General features: G+C 41.7%; 1 long non-coding RNA gene across 1 annotated transcript; it reads left to right on the top strand.

The window, feature by feature from the left end:
- Nucleotides 1-4271: 4271 nt before the first annotated feature.
- Nucleotides 4272-13132, top strand: LOC138956512 (uncharacterized). Its single transcript, XR_011452685.1, has 5 exons — nucleotides 4272-5006; nucleotides 6553-6666; nucleotides 7509-7610; nucleotides 8399-8551; nucleotides 9515-13132. It is a non-coding gene; the product is annotated as an uncharacterized lncRNA (long non-coding RNA).
- The last annotated feature ends 1518 nt before the right edge of the window (nucleotides 13133-14650 follow it).

Here is a 14650-nt window from a genome sequence, read left to right as displayed (position 1 = left end):
AATGTAGATTTCGTATTGTTTCAATTTTTCCTGGCTGTAAAATGTACGACATTTAACATATTATATTTTGCACTACTATTCATGTGTCATAGAGCTAAATGCTTCCCCTGTGCCTATGGTGCAGCCTTTGGTCCACTAAGAAATCTTTAAGTAAACTGCATTCTCTTTGGTCGACCCGTCACTGGAGAAAAGAAAAGGCGAGGCAAGGGAGGTATAAATAAGCCTTTCGTTCATGCTCGAGCTTCCATGTTTATCTCCCTTCCCGGAGCAGGGTTAAATCATACGTTGTCCACTGAAAGCGATATAATTTGTTATTACCGGTTCGATCAACACAATTCCCGTGATTATAAAAAAAATGGCACCGTTCCTTGCAAAGTACACAAAGTTGCGTGCATGTCACATTTCTGTCTGGGACGTTACGAACGTTTTCAAACTTTTTACGGAAAACCGTTACACCGTACATTCTCTGGTTCTGTTCGCTTTTAGTACTGGAACGTTTACAGATGAGTGTTATTGTCATCGTTCCATGAAATTTGGAGAGGCTGCTATTTGTAGTTTTAGATTTATTGCATATCAACTGCAGCTACCCAGCAAAAACACCATCAAAACCGCTTTCCAGGATTGTGGTCGTTCTCTGTTACAAGCTGGATCAGCCTGACTGCGCGGCGGATTTAAACGAAAATGTGTATGACCTGTTAGATAAGACACCATATAAACTTTCTGATGTAAAAAATGTAAAATATCTTTCAGTTGAAGTCACCATTTCGACAGTTGAAAGTGAATTATGTCGTCAAAAAACGCAGATTTTGAGGGTAGGCGTGGTCAAGGACCTGTGACGACATACCCAAATATTGCACACATCCATGGCAAGAAACAAATTTTTTGAGCAGAAGAAATTATGTAATGTACTGTAATGTAATGTATGTGGTGCTGAGACATGACCACTCAGCATCCTGGTTGTGTGTGAGCAGGTGTCAAGTAAAGTGCTGTTCACATGATTGGCTTTCAATCCATCTTTCAACACACTTTTGACGGCTACAGAAGTTGGCGAGGCCCAGTTTGATCTTCTTCTGTGCAGGTGGAGTAAAAGAAAAGTGAACAGAGTTTCACGTCTGAAGTGCAGTTCATATCAAATGGCCAAGCTTCAACCCACTTCCGTCTTACTTTAGTGGTTTTGTCAAAATATAGATGGTTGTAAATCATCCATGTGAAACGCACTTAATATGAGAGAAAGCGAAGGGGAGAGAGAGAGAGAGAGAGAGAGAGAGAGAGAGAGAGAGAGAGAGAGAGAGAGAGAGAAAGAGAGAGAGAGAGAGAGTGAAAGAGAGGAAGAGGTATTACACACCGGTGCGACCGAAACTAAGGTATCAATAAACTACGCTTGTGCATCGGGTTGAAAGTATACCCTGATCCCTCGGAGATATACCTCCACTCCGGTCTGAACGACCTCACGTGACATGTTATATGGTAGAAGAGTATGCTGTCGCTTATTCTCCTTCTGAAGATGAGGTATACCTTCACTTCGGTTAGACTGAAACGATGCTCAAGCAGCGGAATTTGTGTGTGTTTTGTTTCAGAGCAAACTGATGTTATTTTATCCTAACAAACAAGAAGATATTCTCACGCACCGCCTTGTTCAGGATATTCACTAGTTGACAATGATGTGTGCTAATAAATAAGCAATGAAACGAACAAAGGAAAGAACGACCGAACGAAAGAACAAATGAACCAAAGAACGGACGGACGGACGGACGGACGGACGGACGGACGGACGGACGGACGGACGGACGGACGGACGGACGGACGGACGGACGAATTGACGGACGGACGGACGGACTGACGGACAGACTGACGGACGGACCAACGGGCAGACTGATTGAGGGGCGGACCGATGGACAGGGGGTGGGGGGAGGGTGGGGGGGGGGGGGGGGTGTGTTACGGGTAACCCCTCCTGATCCGGTCCTGCAGGGTATTCCTTCAACCCTCTGCACAAGAGCAATCTTTTGATACAGACTGAAGGACGGACGGACTGACGGACGGACTGATGGACTGACCGACAGACTGTCGGACGGACGTACGGACGGACATACGGACGGACTAAAAGGACGAAGGAACGAATGAACGAAGGAAATAACGAAGGAACGAAAGAGCGAACGAACCAACCCACGAATGAACGAAAGAACGAACGAACGAACGAACCAACGAACAAACGAACGAACGAACGAACGAGCAAACAAACAAACAAGCAAACAAACAAAAAAACAACAAATAAACAAGCAAACAATAAACAATATGTGCAAACTGGCGCATTTTCAGAGCATTTGTCAAACGTTTGGAGGAGGTTTACGGTTAGGCCAGGGTGGGGGGGGGGGGGGGGTTGTCCCACCAACAATGAGGAACATCCCCCCCCCCCCCCCCTCTCTCTCTCTCTCTCCTAGCTGTAGTTCGGCCCGACAAGAGGAATTTATTGATACGGACTCAGTGAAGGAAGAACGGATTGACTGACGGACGGACGGACTGACGGACGTACTGAAGGACTGTCGGACGGACTGTTGAACGAACGAACGAACGAACCAACCAACGAACAAACGAACGAACAAACAAACGAACAAATTAGCAAATGAATACATACATTCGCAGAGAGAAAAAGGCAAAAGGTACATTTGTGGAGTCAGTAAGGGGGGTGGGTGGACTTCCGGAACCCAGGAACCTTGGGAGTCCACCCTGGCCTAGATCACACACACTGATCATCCGACACACACTGACACACTGACACACTGACACACGTGACACACACACACACACAACGTGACCACACACACACGGGCACACACACAGACACACCCCCACACCGGCACACACACACACACACACACACACGCACGCACACACACACACACACACACACACACACATACACACTGTGACACACACACGTACACACACGTACACTAGTGACACACACACACACACACATACACAAACACACACACACACACACACATACACAAACACATACAGACACACTCGCAACTGACATATCAGAGGGGGGTGGTAAGTCATTTGAACGTTTAAATTCTTTTGTCACAAATTTTAAAAACCCATCAACAATAGGGCGTATGCATAAACTCCCGTCTTTTTAGTGGAAACTGACCTATGAGAGTAGTTTCCCTTGTTTGGGCCAAACAATGGCGTCAGCGAAGGGAAATCCTACCATCTGTAGCTGTATAGATCTGTGAGCGAGTCACAGTCGTTCTTGCGTGAAAGAGGCGTCACGTTTAGCGATTACCGCAAGCATGAACTGTCCGATTTAGTGCAGAAAGCATTTGAAATCAAGTTGCCCATCGATCCCGAGGCGCTGATCGAGGATCGAGCCGAAGTGATCGGCTTGAAACTGCGCGATTTAGCCGGTCCAGAAAACCCACGACGACGCAATGTTCAGAGCTCTGCAGAATCCTGGTTTCTTGTCAGGAAGTACCAACATAAACATTCTACCTGACTTTTCTGAGTTTGATGTGTGCACGTACCAGCTCAGTGCATCAAATGCGTCTGTTGCCAGTGTGCGGGATTATCGTAAATCAGAAGGATTCCAGATGATGAGAGATGGATAATTATGTGGTAGAATTTATACAAGCGTGTGGCATCCCATCACTGCCATCAGAGCCCCCAACAGATGGCTATTTTGCTGTCAAAAGCAAAGTGAAGCCAAGAACCCAGTGACTGGTGCAAAATTTTATTCACAGTGGATTGCAATGACAAGTGTGGACATGGACCTAAGGAGCTGCATTTTGTCAGCCTTCTGCACCTGCAAGGGAGGGTATGTTCATATTTTGCTCGTTATTGTTAACACATTTAGCAGGCTGTCTATTCTTCAGGGTTCGTACGCTCCTTGAATCTCCTTGAATCCCCTTGAATTTTCAACCCCCCTTTTCAAGGACCTTGAATCTCCTTGAATTTGGAGAAAATGGTCATTCTTGTGTTTAACCTCCTTGAACCTCCTTGAATTCTGAAGTGCAGGCAAAAAAATGTTAATATTAAAGTTTTTTCAGCAAAATGAAGCAACTTGACATTTTTGTTCGTTGCTGGAACGGGCAGCAAGTCCAAACGGAATACTACGCTTCCAAATTTCTTGGACATGCTTATGCAACCACCCTGATTGATTCTCTGGAGCCTGCCATGGTGGAGCTGGGATACTGGAAATACTCCTTGAAAACTCCTTGAATACTCCTTGAATTTCACTGTCAGGTGTCTGTATGAACCCTGATTCTTCCTTACATCTACACCAAGATAAAGGGAAGTAAAGCTAGCTAACTAACTAACCAGGATGTCAGGCAGTATTTTTTTTAATTTTTATTTTTATTTTATTTTTTGGGGCGGGGGGACTATTTTAATGGTTGATTGACTTTTAGGCCATAACAAACTTTGGTACAGGCCATCAGTAGACTTGCACTGTTTGTAACTTATCTATTTCATTTAAATTAAACTGATCTACATACATGTGTATGCAAACAACAGTTGTGGGCAGAATGATGAAGTCATTGTGTGTGCTTTATACTGAAGTGTTAAAAAATTAATTAACCTTTTCAGCATTAGTGTTGCGACTTCATAACTTTAAGATGTCCAACTCATATATTACTCCCTATTTTAGTATTTGTCATTGTACCAATGACATTTAAAACCTAAAAGTTAAAATCTGGTGTAATGTCTGAACAGCTTGTGCTGGGGAAGCACACAGTAGTGTCATTCATGTTGAGAGGGTTAACTATTTTAGCACTGTATAAATGCATCATTACAATTTACATTGAATGCGTAAACTGTTGCAGATTGGATGGTTATTGCCGCCATGTTCTGGCCACACTGTATGAGGTCATCGACTACAGAACTGACAGCAAAACGAGCGTCACTTCCGAGTCCTGCAGATGGGTGCGACGTGCAACTGAGAGCAGCAACGGAGTACTACTGACTGACATCCAAACAGATCTAGTCCAAAGGCCTGCAAATGACACGTAAGTAAAATTCTATAGATCTAGGAGTAGGTAACTGAGATTAAAATTGATTGCACGTACAGGGGGGGGGGGGGGGGGGGGGGGGGAGTTCATTATTTTAGCTCGCTCATAGATCACAGAGTAAATATTTGATTGATTGATATGCAACTTACATAGCACACATATCCACACACTAGGTGTATGCTCAAGGCGCTTGGATGATGTTCTAGTCCTCCCTCGTGGTGGCTGTCTCACCCTGTGGTGAGACCAGTGACTCGGCTGCCGCCGGCGCTTAGTAGTATTAGTAGTACTGATGTAACACCACAGGGATAGGTGTATGCTGGGTGTGTTCGTGTTTCTATAGGCCACTTTAATGCTGACAGATCTTTATTTTGCGTGCTCAGTCTTTTTGCATACGTCACTAGGTGTGTACACTACACACACTGAACCTCGGTTTAAGGTCTCATCCGACAGTATGTGCATGTTATAATTTTAAGAAGTCAAAAAGATAATTCATTGTACAAAATTATCATAATTTACAAGATTGTACAACATCAGTTCAAGTTGCATGACACTGACAGGAAGATTAGACAAAAAAAAAAAAAGTCTGTTCCTGATCACCCGACGAACCCTAGCTTGGACTCAGACTGGTTTGGGGTCGGGGGTGGGATGGCAAGCATAACATTGATAGATGACTATAGTTTTGCAGTGGTTTGCTGTCTTGTACTATGAGTGTTAACAGCAATTGTTTATAATTTGTTACTCAACTTAGGCCAAAAAAAATAATAGGTGTGGTTACGGTAACATAGCCAAAAAAAATAGGGTAGGAAGGTGGGCAATCACTTTTTTTTTTTTTTTAACTTTTTTTTCTAATGTGTACAAATTAAACCTACTTGACAGGGAAATAAGTGTGCGACTCGGGCGCTTTCGCTTTCATTGCGTTTTCTGCACTCGTTTACTTGGGGTTTTTTGGTATTTTTTTTACAAATGTAATAAAAAGTTATAGGGTCGGCCCAAAAAAATAGGGTAGGTCGGGTTACCGTAACCACACCTATTTTTTTTTTAGGCCTTACAGTAAGGACAATTAGCTTTTCTCAGCAACTGCTAACAATTGTGACTTGCAACAGCGCTTCCTTAAACATTGGGACACTTCTTTTGTTGTTGTTGAACATTTAATGGCTATAGTGTAGAAACTAGAAATGCTGAGATACATTGATGTAGTCATGAACAACAGCAACAACAAAAACAAGAACATGTTTTGAATTCTGATAGCTAGTGAAACTGACAGCTTGATTAGAATTATGTAGTTTTTGCAATTGCTGACTGAGTTGCATCCTTTGGTTTTACCTTGCATTGATTATCACCTTTGCTGACAATTGACTCATTGAGTGCCGTATTGAGTAACGTATAGTTATTTTATTTCAAGTTAACTTCTGCATGATGTTAATCCTACTCAAACTTAGTCAAAGTAAGGTATCATTATTTATGAAAAATGTGAAGTTGAAGATACAAATTAATGAGAAAGTTTGTGTATTTTTCTGTACACTCTTGCTATTTACTGTTTCAGTGCTGAACCATTTGCTTGAATTCTTGATCAGATGATGACAGAGTGACACCTGGTGGTACCCAATAAAACTGCCTTTGCTGCTATAACTACAAGCAATTTCTACAATTCAGAACAGTAAGTGCATGAGGTTCCATTTTAAGCTGTCAAGAGTAAATCTCAGGAATAGATTAGAAGATTTAGTTATGTCACACGTCTTGCTTTCTTGACTTTTCTCACACTCTCTTGTCAGACTCAGAGAGTGCATGATTGTACATTTTTTTTACAGTAATTTTTAATGTTCCTAATTGGAAAACAAATGTGTCATAATCTTAGTGTTTAGGATAACTATATGGCAGAGAGAATCATGGAAATGATTGGGTGATGGCGGTGTGTCGCTGGTGTGCAAGAGGGTGGGTGGGTGTGGAGAGAGTAGTGATGGTAGTCAACTACTAACTAAAAGATTACTGATTGCATACATTTAGTGTTTATTGATTTGGAGGGTGGGGGAGGAAGGCAAGCAGTATTATTACATGTGTATGGGTATACTAGTTGTGCGTGTTCCAAATGGGGGTGGAGGTTGGCATGGCAAGCAATAGCTCAGTCGGTATAGTGGCCTTGAAACCAGTTGTGGGGATTTATTTCTCAGAATTAACGTTGTGCAGACTCTGCTTGGTTTCTGAATAGCTTATTAAGCCTGTGACTGTGTGCATACATAAAGATCTCAAGTTCATAGTTTCAGGGCTTGGAATTAATGGAAACATCAACACACATGCAGGAAAAACTCAAAAAAAGGAGGGGGGGGGGGAGTTTGGTCCCACGGTAGTGTTTGAATGAAAGCAATCTTACTTTTTAAGAGGGTAATCTTGCAGGACTATGATTCTTACATTGGTAGTTGACTAGTGTAGTTGTGGTTTTGTACTAGTGAGGAATGTCATCTATGTCATGTGATTTCTTGCTTCTTCTTTTTGTGTGTGCAGCTAAAGATGTTGGACCTTGCCTACAGCCTAGTTTTGCATCTCCAACACCGTGGCTTTTCTCTGAGACACCACAGAAAACACAGCCTTTTCTGCTGCTGAAAGGTAAACATTAGGTTAAATTTGTGTTTGTTTTGATTTGTATGTTTTCCTTTTGTAGTCTATGGCAGGAGATTTGTGCAGGTGTACAAATGGTAGAGGTGTCAGAGGAAATGTCCACTTGTTACTTGTCTCTATATCAGTATATATGTATCACAAATACGCATCAAATGTACTGATAGAGACCACATGGACAATTTCAAGCACTTTTCTGCCAGGGGTAGGGTCAGCTATGTAAGAATCATGTCTTACTCTGTTCATGCAAAAATAAGGTTCTGCATTTGAATGAGTTTGAATCAGGCACCTGTGTTTTTGCTCTTGTTTGTGCCCTCTTGTGAACTGTTAACTTATGAACAACCACCCCAGCAAGCAACTCTTTACTGTTCTGAGCACAACAGAAGGGCGCATGGTCTGGGCATATGGATGGTAAACACATCTCATGCACAAGTACAGGCCTGAAAGTGGCGAGTATTTTCAATTACTCGCCATGGCGAGTTTAAATCATGTAAATGGTGAGTAGAAATGTTAATCTACTCGCCACATGCGAGTAAAGTTGATTCTTCTTCTTCTTCTGCGTTCGATGGAGTAAAGTTGATAAAACAAATGGTTGTTTTGACGAGTAAAGTTTCAGTAAATTATGAGAAGTACATGTACTAGCAGTGCTTCATTTTGTGGACTTTCAGTGCTGAAGTATGATTGTGTGGATTGATCATTTTGTATTCTGTTATTCAGATTGCCACTTGCTTTCTTTTACATATATTTACAAGTTGGTGGCTGATTTGTGTGTGTTGCAGAACACAGGTCCATGAATAAAAGAACCCAGCTGGTATTCTTCATTCATGGAAAATGAAAGGAAATTTATCAGCCAGGATTCACCACTCACTCTGCTAAGGGGGAACCCCGGTCAGCCCTACAGTGGATGAACAGCTTGGTCCTTGGAGGGAAAGGTAACCACTGCAGCACTTTAGAAGGGGTCTATGTCGACCAACAGTGGCTGTATTCCCTGTATGTTAATTTCCTGTACATATACACTAGGGAATATACTTCCGTTAGACGCCATGGAGTTACTTCAAGCTTACGAGAGTGAAAGTGATTCAATGGACGAGAGTACCAGCGAGGAAAACATAATACCAGGCTGTTGGGGGTGGGGGTGCAGATGTTTCTTTAACTAAATCCGTTTTGATAAACGGTCGAAGCATGTTTTGCTTGACTGGATGCCGCACGCGATTTCAGGATTTTAAATAGATTCTCCTATCTAACCGCAGTCACGCGCTTGGCGCAAGATTGTACGATATTATACTTCTCTACAGAAAATCCAACTGTATTCCCGGTACACAGGGAAAACACCTATGGCTATGGGGAATACACCTTCTTTTGGTCGACATAGACCCCTTCAACCTTACAATATGTGAATGTGTAGAATATTATGCTTTTGCTTAAAGCTTGTTACATTATGACTAAGACAGAAATGTTAATCATTCCCTTGGTGCAAATCATAAAAAGAACAATAGTGATCTGATATACTGTAGATCAATCGAGGAAAAGGTGTGTATGACCTAGAAGAAACTGGTTTTGAAAGTGCTGAGGATGGATGGAACATTGATGCAATATCATTTACTACATTGAACCTGGGTTTCAAACTGAAGTGCTTTTTTATGCTTCTTGTTGTTATATATACGGTCTCGATTGACTCCTGTGTTCAAGAGACTGTAAACAACCATAAACAATCTTGTGTTGTTGTTATGTGGTGGTGGTTTTGCTGTTGTCTAGCATCTACCCGTAATTGGCTTTATCAAATGCACCAGAAACGAGCATGAGTTTGTCGGATTAGTGAACTGTTTGAAAAACTTTAATGTATTTGTGGTTGACAGGTTGTTATTATTTCTATATTGTGTTCTTCTTTTTCTCAGGTGGGCTGTCTTCTGAAACATATGAATCGGGAGCGTCACATCTTTCTTCCTGAGACATCCCCTCTTGAAAATGGTGTGGCGTTTAGCTGAATGGAAACGTGGCAGTGTCCTGTTTTTCATAGCTTCGATGCGCGAAGTTGGGGATTTCAGCAGAGAATTTATTGATTGATTAATTAATTAGTTATTTAAGCTCACCTCACTCCTTAGTGTTATTAGGGGGGGGGGGGGGGGGGGTGTTGGCCTGGATCTTGTTAGTGAACTTTCTTTCTGGCAACTCGCATCAGAAATTCCAGGTTTGCTTTCAAGGCAATAGACGGTTTTTGAAAATAATTCTGTTAGGATTATCAATCAATCAATCAATGAGGCTTATATCGCGCATATTCCGTGGGTACAGTTCTAGGCGCTCAGCAGTGATGCCGTGTGAGATGAAATTTTATACGGCCAGTAATTGCAGCCATTTCGGCGCATATTTACCTTTCACGGCCTATTATTCCAAGTCACACGGGTATAGATAGACAATTATTAACTGTGCCAAAGCAATTTTGCCAGGAAAGACCCTTTTGTCAATCGTGGGATCTTTAACGTGCACACCCAATGTAGTGTACACAGGGGGGAGTTCGGACACCGAAGAGGGTCTGCACACAAAGTTGACTCTGAAATAAATTTCCGCCGAACCTGGGATCGAACTCACGCTGACAGCGGCCAACTGAATACAAATCCAGCGCGCTACCAACTGAGCTATATCCCCGCCCCAATTATCAGCAGTCCGGAGGTGTAAAAATCCCTGTACTGCAGTCAGGTTTTTCAAAACATCTCGAGCACGCTCTACGCCTCTGACAGGCTGTATCCCACAATCGGGACAAACGACCAACTTGGATGTGTATGCCATGCGCACAATATGATACCCCTTGCCTTTAAAAATCAGCGGTCACGAGTTCATCAGAGTTCAGAATTTGTTGTGTAAAAGATAGCCGCTGTCAGCTAGCCATTCGTGGCTCAGGTGATTGTATTTAATACAAATTTAAAAAAAGGTTTCTTATGTAGCGCACGCCGCACAGCATACACATCACAGTCAGTCGCTTGTCCTGATCGCAGGATAGCGTGAAACATGCTCCGGGAGACTGCCAATAATCCTTACATAGTTATTTAAAGAAATTGTGTATTGGTACAGCATGTTATGCATGTACTAAGATAGCTATTTGTAAATATTTGGTAGATATATATGGTGGTGTCCCGAATTGCTCCCTCCCAATTTGCCCCATCCCATATGGTCCCCAATTATTCTTGCATTTTGCTGTGAGTAACATAACGTGTGCAAAGGCATTTGTCTGAAGCGCATTTCCAAAAAGACCCCCCGCGGGTTAGGGGGAAGAATTTACAGACCTGGGAACCCATACGATTTCGCCGTATTCTGTACGCAAGATTGTCGAGAATACAATCAGTACGGTCAGTGGGAAAAAAATACGACGAGAAAAATTCCTAGACTACTTTTATTCACAAGCCCATCTTGAAGCCGATCCAGTATTTTGACACATGATTACAGTTTTTGTCAGGATTTGTTTTGAATGTACATGTATAGGTAAACTTAATTAACGATGTGGCGGACGCGTGTGAAGCATGTTTGAATCATGGATGTTCAAATGCTGTGTGGAGTACGCTCATTTTTCTGAAAATACACCAAGTTTGTTTGAGAATACTCTAAGTGCAAAACAGGGGTTCCCAGGTCTGAATTTACCCGATGCTCCCCAGCATGTCGTAAGAGGCGACTAACGGATTCTGTTTCTCCTTTTACCCTTGTTAAGTGTTTCTTATATAGTCAATGTTTGTAAAGATTTTAGTCAAGCAGTATGTAAGAAATGTTAAGTCCTTTGTACTGGAAACTTGCATTCTCCCAGTAAGGTAGTATATTGTACTACGTTGCAAGCCCCTGGAGCAATTTTTTTATTAGTGCTTTTGTGAACAAGAAACAATTAACAAGTGGCTCTATCCCATCTCCCCCCCTTTCCCTGTCGCGATATAACCTTCGTTAAACACCAATTAAAGAAAGAATTTCCAAAAAGCATAGTTACCATTTGTTTTTTTAAATCTGAATCCGTGACTGTTGTTCTTGAATACTCTTTCGTTTAGGTTTCCAAAAATGCTGATTTAAAGGGGAAGGATAGTTGAAACTGTAACCGTTCACATTTTGCTCCCAGATTTGCAGTTGTTGTTTTTACTAGGAGTTTGGACGGGCTCGGTGTTTTTGTGGATAAGACATCGGCCTCCTATTCAGAAGGTCATGAGTCAAAATCGCGGCCGCCTGGTAGGTTAAAGGTGGAGAATTTTCTGATCTCCAAGGTCATTGCTTATGTGCAGACCTGCTAGTGCCTTATCCTCCTTCGTGTGTACACGCAAGCACAAGACAAAGTGCGCACGGAAAAGATCCTGTAACCCATGTCAGAGTTTGGTAGGTTATAGAAACACAAAAATACCCTGCATGCTTCCCCCGAAAGCGGCGTATGGCTGCCTGAATGGTGGGGTAAAAACGGTCATACACGTAAAAATCCACTCGTGCAAATTTGTGAGTGAGCGTGGGAGTTTCAGCCCATGAGCGAAGAAGAAGAAGAACTATGAGTTTTACTCTTTTAAAAAAATGATTTTCAAATTCGAAGATTGCCACAACAGTAGTCTATCTCATCCGACTTGAACCCTTCAGACTCCCTGTACATGTACTTGCAGTTTAAACTCATATTTTGTCTGAGTAGTAGGTTTTGCCTTTCACGCCTGGTGGCGTGTAGGGCAGCGATTTTGTCTGAGAATAGTTTTCAAATGCAAAGTCCTTCAGAAAAACTGCGAGATAAAAATCTGGAGTGCTAATATCGTGTTGGTGTACCTTCCACTCAGTGGCCGAGTGGTAACGCACTTGCGCTCGATCGGAAGCGAGAGGTTGCGAGTTCGACCCTGGGTCAGGGCGTTAGCAATTTTCTGCCCCCTTTCCTAACCTAGGTGGTGGGTTCAAGTCTTTCGGATGAGACGAAAAACCGAGGTCCCTTCGTGTACACTACATTGGGGTGTGCACGTTAAAGATCCCACGATTGACAAAAGGGTCTTTCCTGGCAAAATTGTATAGGCATAGATAAATTTTCATCAAAATGTCCACCAAAATACCCGTGTGACTTGGAATAATAGGCCGTGAAAAGCAGGATATGCGCCGAAATGGCTGCGATCTGCTGGCCGATGTGAATGCGTGATGTATTGTGTAAAACAATATTCCATCTCACACGGCATAAATAAATCCCTGTGCCTTGAATATGTGCGCGATATAAATTGCATAAAATGAAATTAAAATAAAATCCCTGAGCTTAGAACTGTACCCACAGAATACGCGCAATATAAGCCTCATATTGATTGGTATGTAAGAAATGTTAAAGTCCTTTGTACTGGAAACTTGCATTCTCCCAGTAAGGTAGTATATTGTACTACGTTGCAAGCCCCTGGAGCAATTTTTTTATTAGTGCTTTTGTGAACAAGAAACAATTAACAAGTGGCTCTATCCCATAAATATAGCCTTATAAATGTACTCCGTGACTGTATTTGTATATGGTGAAAAGGAGAAGATATAAAATTTGTGAAATAGGACTTCGTATTTGGTTTTGTCATAATGAATTTGTTGTTTCTGTGTGTGTGTGTGTGTGTGTGTGTGTGTGTGTGTGTGTGTGTGTGTGTGTGTGTGTGTGTGTGTGTGTGTGTGTGTGAGCATGCATGCGTGCTTATGTGTGAGTGCACAATTGTGTGTGTGTATTAATCCAGCAGAAACAGCTTCTCTTCCATACATTTGAATCATTTATATTGATACCACATGGAGACTATTCTGAACACACAAGCGTGGGTTTCTCTCTACAGTGCTTTTCCTAAAGTTAAATATTGAATTTTTAAATTTAAAAGTTTTTGGCACACCACTTTAAGATAATGCTCAAGGAAAATAAATAGTCTTCTTTTTTCATTAACGCTTTTTCTCACAGTGATGTGTCAATATCTCAGACGCAAATCCAGAGTCATGCACCGTTTTATGCTTGGGAAGCGCACTATACTCACTTTGAAACGTGCATAGTGTCAAAAGAAATCACACACACACACACACACACACACACACACACACACACACACACACACACACACACACTGAAAGTATGAAGAAGCCCCTCCAACTTTTGGTTGAGTTTGACTGCATTACCTTGAGGAGACTGACGACACTTCACAATGGAAAGAAAAATAACTTTTACATTTCAGTGATTTGTTTTAAGTACAAAAGTACAAGTGAAAGTAGAAATAAATTAACGTGACACTATCCCGTAATCACATATCAGGGTCAACTATAATCAGTCCATTGGTTTACAAAACTTTATTCAATTTGTTATCATGACAGAAACAATGCATTGTTTTTTTAAGATAACTCAAGCATAAATGCTTATTTTAAGTCATCCTGGTATGTACATAACAAAGTTTAGCATGATGGCGGACTAGATACATTTACTCATTTCAGACAACGAAAACAAACAGACAAACCTGATGCGCAAGCAATCAAAAAAGGGAGGGGGTGGTAGTACAGAACTTGGTGGGGGTAAAAACAAGAAACAAAAAGAAATGGGGTACGAGAGAACAGAATTCAGCATAAGGGGAAAAAAAAAGGACGACGAAGACTTGGAGCGCCAGAAATGTTGGAAGAGTGGGTCACGTCACAATAATATTAAATGCACAGAAGACACACACGCAAAGTTAATACATTTTGTGATCGGCGAAAATGGCACTAAATTACATAACGATTGGGCCATAATCGATAAGTCGAAACAAGGACACAAAACACGAGAGAAATTACGAAGAACAATTGGTCAGGCAGCATTTGTCTCATGACAGTGTCAAATGAACATTATGAATAAAATGTAGAGGCTCATGTACGGAACATGCCTGTTTGTCTTAATAAATTCTTGTACAGTTATGAATATGGTCTGATTGACATTCCGGGAATATTGCGGGATGCCTTTCAATAATATTTCAATAAACTTATAATCAGTTATCAATTGACAATAATCGTACATCTCTACACAAGGGTCAATGCAACAAATAGTGCTCAGCAGTCTCCCTTGGGTAACCGCACTC

Source organism: Littorina saxatilis, unplaced genomic scaffold (assembly GCF_037325665.1).
Source record: "Littorina saxatilis isolate snail1 unplaced genomic scaffold, US_GU_Lsax_2.0 scaffold_1094, whole genome shotgun sequence".
Classification (NCBI taxonomy): domain Eukaryota; kingdom Metazoa; phylum Mollusca; class Gastropoda; order Littorinimorpha; family Littorinidae; genus Littorina; species Littorina saxatilis.
The sequence above is the reverse complement of the archived record's forward strand: the minus strand, read 5'-3'. Positions and strand labels throughout refer to the sequence as shown.